Below are 7,479 nucleotides of genomic sequence, written 5' to 3'. Positions count from 1 at the left end.
CATTACAAATTGCTCAATCCATAATTGTATTAATAACATTACAAAATGACTAATTCACAATGTAATTAATATAATCACAAATTATGCAATTTGTATAAGCATGCGCATTACGAATTATTCAACCTGTAATTGCATTAATAGCATCACGGAAAGAATGATATGTAATATAGTTAATAAATTATGAATTGAAGAATCCATACTGCATATGCTTATACAGATTTTGGTGCCAAGGCTACAATGCCAGCGCCATTGCACAAAGAGAAGGGAGAAGATGAGGTGCACATTATGCTAGGGTTTGGAAGAGGAAGAAGAAGAAGGGTAAAAAGGGGATATTGAAAAATTCGGGGTGCACCAAGCAAAAAATGGAGGGCGTTAAGTAATTGCCCAAAAAATAATACAGAAAAATGCTGACGTGTGTTGTGCTTAGCAATTTTCCATCATGGAACTCCCTAGAAGCTCATTTCTTTAATTTATGGCTTTTATAAGGAAAACGAGTTTCCCTAAAAAAAGGGGAAAAGGATTTATAATCATTAAATCACAAAAACATTGATTATGAATTTGAAACTTTAGATCCATAATTATTATTTAAGAGATTTATTTTGGTCTAAATTTTCGTCCCCCTAAAAGTCTCACAACGAGTGAAACTCAATTTTTCAGAACAAGTTTAGTAAATATCTTGCATATTAATTACACAAATATTTTTTAATTAAAATAAAAATAAATAAATAATTTGAATTTAAGACAAAGAAAATGTATTAAGAATCAATCTCAAATTACAAGTAGTCAAGTAATTCGAGGTGAAAAAATCATATTAAAATTAAAAAATGGGTTGATATTTGAAAGTTTAAAATTTTAATCCAAAATAAAATGTTAATAAAAGTTAACTTAAAAACTCCAATATATTTTTTTTTACATATATCAACCTAAAAATATTTTTTTCTCGAAATGTCAAAATGTTTGCGGGTAAGAGTAATGAAGGTTCTTTTTCCGCAAGTTGCATACAATGTCATTCACATGACGAATCTTCAAACTAATTGTATTGTGTTTTCTAAATATTGATGTCAATTTTATATTCTTTCCTATCCAATACTATCACAATATTGTGAATCATATCGTTTTTAAGTAACCATTTAATAACAAAATAGTTATGGAGACATGCATACAAGTAGTTATATATGCATGATTTTACTATAATATGGTAAAAGCACTATTAAAGTAACAATGTTAAGAATTACAATCACAGCATAATTCAAATAAGGGTGACTCATGGCAATCATCATGTTTGCGTCATACTCATTAATTTGATTGAGGCGAGCACATATTTGAGCTATGAACCACCGTTTCTTCTGCACATACAGGTGAGATTCTTGTTGGAAAACCATTTCTTGATAAATTTTTATGGTCCCATAATCTTATAGACGGGTATTTATTTTCTCATAATGATATATAGCTCACTAATACTACAACAATAAATGTCACAAATTAAAATAGGATACAGTTTCAAAGTATGGGATCAGCATATTTTTTAGTCAAAAATGACATATATATTTTGCCCCACCACTTGAATAGAGCCCTCGATTCAAGGGAAGAGTGAAGAGAAAAGAAAAATGATGTAATACAGTACGTCAAGAGGGAATATTTTTAAGTAAATTAAATAAATAATACATATCAATATCACATGATATTTAATATTTGGCACAGGAAGGAATATAATTAATTTATTGAATTTTCTAGAAAATATTAATTAACTTTTTAATATATTATTTATCTTTATATTTATTTATTTATTTTATTATACACTATTTTTACTAAGTATTTCATGTGAACCTAATGGTAACATCTTTTAAAAAATTTACTTGTCCTTTTTTATAAAATTATTTTTCTAATACCTAGATACATTAACAATTTTTTTTTATTTATCCTTAATTATTATTTCTTCAAATATTAATGAGAAATAATTAAGTAAATAGAGAAATAAGAAAAATAATAATTTATAAATGATAATATAAATAATTAACCGATTAATTAACATAATTAACTAAATTAATTATTTTTATTAAGGTGTGCGAATTAGTTGAAAATATCTTAGGAATGCAGGTATTATTGATTGAGGGCAGTCTTTAAAAAAAAGTATTTAATACAATATTAATTTAATAAAATGATAACTATTTCGAAACAATTCTCTCTCTCTCGATCTATAAAATTATAAGACGTGATATAATCTGAAACGAAAAAAGTGTTAATATTAATTATAGTTTTAACTATAAAAATAAATAAAAAATAAAAATCCTTTTCGTGTTCTAATCATATATAACAAATAATTTTAAATATATTTTACCTTTAAAGTTGTTCTTTTAAATCTCCACCTGAATGAATATTTTGAAAGGAAAATAACAAACATGTCGTAGAGTGTTTGATAATAAGTGCAAAATTAAAGTAGATTATCATATAAATTAATGACTTGTAATTTGTTAACCACATAAGCAAATTCTCTAATGATATTTGGGCTAAACAGATGGATTAAAATAAAAATAAAAATCAAAATATAGGAATAAAAAATAATTTTAAAATTAAAATATCAAAAACAATTTTATCTCAAATTTAAGAAATTAACAACATATTTAAAGTCTAATTTTTTTAAAAAAAATGACAATAAGTATATTTACTTATCTATTTATCTATAATTAACTAAGGAAGTTCAATATGCAGATAATTAATAATAATCCTTTAATAAGCAATGCAAGTTTTTTCTTATAATTTCCGAATAAAACTAAAGGTGAGTATGGATTGGTACAGATTGAGCTAAAGGCATATTCTGATTCAAATCAATTAATTTTAATTAGTTTGCATCAATTCAAATTTTTCTATATTTGGATCTCTAGCTCGAACCAAACCAATTCAACCATATTTAGATATATTTAGTTAGATTCAAATTGAATAATCAGATTTATTATATACATTACAATAATGAAAAAAAATATTGATGTTGAACTGATGGACGTGCACAAGCCTCACGGCACAATACTAAATGATGCCGAACTGATGCAACATATGTTTGGTTTAAATTTATAAAAATATAAAAAAAATTAGTTAATAAAATCTTAATCCTTTAACTTTTTCAAGATATTTTTTTTTAATCTTTTAATTTTTCTAAAAACTTTTAGTTATGCATTAATTTTCTGTAAATATTTTCAATTTCTCTATTTTTTTAAATCTATTTTTAGCTTCTCATTTCTTTTTTAGAAATAATATTCACACAACAATTTATATAACATTATATTTTGTATTTATCTTTTTCCTTCATCCTATCATTTATTACATTTAAAATTTAAATTTATCTTTTTTTTTCTCTTTCTCTCTTAGTTGTATATTTTGTTCTACAAGTATATTTTTCTTTATTTTTATTGTCTCCTTAAAAAAATATTTTTATTACTCAAAATTAGTCATAAGATTTTTCTTGGTATTATTGAAAATATTCTTGCCCTTAGGGAAAAGTTTGCAAAAACTTGGTATGTATGAAATTATATATATAACTTATTTCATAGGAAATCAAATCTATATAATTTCGTGAGTCTTGCTAAATCTTTATTAATAATAAATAATGTATTTTAAAAAATAATGTTAGCACTTCTCTCAATGAAAATATGATGCGCATATAGAAAAATTCTTTATTATTTAGAATAATAAACAGCAATTTTTATGGCTGAAATCTGACAGGGTAAATGTAATCAAGGATAGCCACTTTAAGAATCTTGCCATGACATGGTCATGGATGGAATTGACCATAAATTAGAATTTTAATTATGGTCATGTTCATGCATGGAACCAAGCATCAGTTCCGTTGTCTTAAAAAGATACTATAACATTCATTTATGTCAGTTAGGTGGGATAGTTATTCCTTTAATAGCAATAAAAAAAATAGTGAAATTGAAAACATCAAATTTTTTGTCTATAGTTCTATATGTCGGGGTGATTTTTTACTTCACAAAAGCACAAAGACAACACAATTAAGTTTCCAGTTAATTAAAATGTATTAATAAATCAATTAAAGACAAACTACTAAACAAAACAAATAACACGTATTCAATTTTTATTGATTTCACGTGTGTCGTTTTGTGGCTTTAAGATCAGTTTCCCTTTCTAGATGCTTAGGGGAGTATTTTGAAGGTTAGCCTAGACTAATAATTATAAATTCTATCATTTAGCTAGTGTCACAATTATTTTATTTGTTTTCATATCATTAAATTTTAAAATTAAATTAATAATCCCTTCAATGAAATGTCTTTTTCCAAAATATTTTTATTATTTTGTTTTTTGTTGTGAGCAAAAATAAGGTAATATTTCAACATATATATATATATATATATATATATATATATATATATATATATATATATATATATATAAAATCTTGCTGAAACTCTGAAGCGAAAAATAAAGCTTTATAATTAAACTCCTCTGCATTAATTCATCCCTTTTATGCTAATTATGGTATATGATTCAAGCTCAGTTCATGTATGTGGCTCGGAAGATATGTGGCTAGAGCCTGATCTTTTCCTTGGACGGTACGAAATATTTGGAGATCACTGTACAAATCAATGCTTGGATATGTCAACATCTGTATATGCTTTCTTCCATTCACACGCATAAATCAGGATGCATGGTGGTCATTTATCTCTAATAATGAATTTAGATTGCGATTATAATTAATCTCAGTTACAAGAAAATATAGCTGATACGACTGCAGCATGTGGTTGCAAATTGCAGTATGGTTACGTAAACCTTTTACATTAATATTTGGATATTAAGTAAGTGATAGCAGCATATTCTTATTTTTTTATGCGTCAGAAATAAGGTAGAAACATACCCTTTAGTATATTCTTTTGAATACATTTTTTTAGAAATTTTAGTTTTTTGTGAATTTTTTTTCTCATTTAATAAGTGTTTCTTGATTTTATAATTTTTAATAAATTTTAGTAAATAATAAAATGTTTGTTAAAATAAATTATGTTAGAGAATACATTGTTAAAATATTATTAAACTTTGAAGTGTCTCAGTACTCATACTTTATGGTTTAAAACAAAGAAAAGGAATCATAAATCTTCGTGGATTTTTTTTTTCTTTTTTACTATAGAGAGATGCATGGTTGTAGACGTACTATTTTTTTTATTATCTATAAAAATTAAAGATAATATCAAAAAATTTATAATAACTCATACATTCTTATTTAACTAATTAAACTAGACTTTTTCGATAACATGATAGACTTATTGTAAAAATTAAGCAAGGTTGTAGGAATATCATTATTGAAAACCATAATACTTAGTATACATCTTATTTCATTAATACATATATACTCCAGCATACATATGTCTAGCAAGTGTGTGGTTTGTAATCATGTACGGTTGCAAGCAAATTGCAAATATGGCTAATACGAGTGTAATGGAACGTGTGATCGCCATAGGGCTACGTAAACATCCAAAACTGTATTTCTCTGTTTTTAGATAGCGATTCAAAATCACAACACCTACATAGGAAGGGTTATTATTAATTAGGATGATTAATTAAATTAAAACGACACCATGCCAGTTGATTGATGAAGATGATGGATCGAGACTCGTTTTCACTTAGGGTGGAGGTAAATTTTGAAACGTCTTCACAATAGTTAAGCCGTTGAGTATAGCAACCTTGTTGTCCTTCTTCGTACCACAAATCGATGGCAGCACTTCATAACCAACAAATCTTACCATCTTTATTTGATATTAATTAATATTAATAAAAGATCAATAGTGAACTTGCCACCTACGTATGGCTCTCCCAATACCGCGTATATATTTCTAATTAATTACCATCCAAATGTTTATTAAAATATAAGTGTGAGTTGAAGTGTTATATACGATAAAAATAAAAAGATGAAACATTATATAAATATGGATAAAATCTATAAATTTGAACTTTAATATTTTAGATTAAAATATAATATATTTTAGAGAGTATAATTAAGTAAAAGTATATAAGAAAAAATAATTAATACATCTAAAATTAAAAAAAGACAAATAAATTTTTGAAGCAGATGTTAAGAAAATTAGTAACGGAGTAAGTAATTATATTTTCTCTTTTTCTAGGTGTCACTTAATTAGGAATATTTGTCCATTATTTTATTTTTATTTTTATTTTTTTTACTTTTGAGTATAACTCAAGTAATAAAAGATACACGAACTTTAATATTTTAGATTAAAATATAATATTTGATTTACATACTTTTCTAATTAATATACTAAAATTCTTTTAATTAATTCGTGCTCCTTAAACAAACTAATGAATTTAATTAATTATATTTAAAGAGTATAATTAAGTAAAAGTATATAAGAAAAAATAATTAATACATCTAAAATTAAAAAAAGACAAACAAATTTTTGAAGCGGATGTTAAAAAAATTAGTAACGGAGTAAGTAATTATATTTTCTCTTTTTCTAGGTGTCACTTAATTAGGAATACTTGTCCATTATTATTATTATTATTATTATTTTACTTTTGAGTATAACTCAAGTAATAAAAGATACACGAACTTTAATATTTTAGATTAAAATATAATATTCGATTTACATACTTTTCTAATTAATATACTAAAATTCTTTTAATTAATTCGTGCTCCTTAATGAATTTAATTAATTATATTGAAAAAGTATAATTAAGTAAAAATATATAAGAAAAAATAATTAATGCATCTAAAATTAAAAAAAGACAAACAAATTTTTGAAGCGGATGTTAAGAAAATTAGTAACGGAATAAGTAATTATATTTTCTCTTTTTCTAGGTGTCACTTAATTAGGAATACTTGTCCATTATTATTATTATTATTATTTTACTTTTAAGTATAACTCAAGTAATAAAAGATACACGAACTTTAATATTTTAAATTAAAATATGATATTCGATTTACATACTTTTCTAATTAATATACTAAAATTTTTTTAATTAATTGGTGCTCCTTAAACAAATTAATGAATTTAATTAATTATATTGAAAGAGTATAATTAAGTAAAAGTATATAACAAAAAATAATTAATGCATCTAAAATTAAAAAAAGACAAACAAATTTTTGAAGCGGATGTTAAGAAGTAAGTAATTATATTTTTTCTTTTTCTAGGTGTCACTTAATTAGGAATACTTGTTCATTATTATTATTATTATTATTATTATTATTATTATTATTATTTACTTTTGAGTATAACTCAAGTAATAAAAGATACACGTACGGGATTATTATAGAAGCTATATATATATATATTGATTCTTCTAGATATATATAAAAAAACAAACAAAAAAAAAGAAGCAAAAACACTCGTAGGTGTTGGAAGTATTGCATGGTTACATGGTGTGTAAATAAAATAAAACATGTATCCTATAGTTTATGTGAGTAAAACTTGCGAGTCCTAACATGTAGAACAAAAGCCAAAAGGTGCCAAAGAAAACACG

General features: G+C 24.2%; 1 protein-coding gene across 1 annotated transcript in view; it reads right to left on the bottom strand.

Annotated features, from left to right (window-relative positions):
- LOC100793610 (protein NUCLEAR FUSION DEFECTIVE 4) overlaps window positions 1-7,479 on the bottom strand; it is a 10,049-nt gene that overhangs the window by 504 nt on the left and 2,066 nt on the right. The window lies entirely within an intron of this gene.

This window comes from Glycine max, chromosome 14 (assembly GCF_000004515.6).
Source record: "Glycine max cultivar Williams 82 chromosome 14, Glycine_max_v4.0, whole genome shotgun sequence".
In the NCBI taxonomy this organism is placed as follows: domain Eukaryota; kingdom Viridiplantae; phylum Streptophyta; class Magnoliopsida; order Fabales; family Fabaceae; genus Glycine; species Glycine max.
The sequence above is the reverse complement of the archived record's forward strand: the minus strand, read 5'-3'. Positions and strand labels throughout refer to the sequence as shown.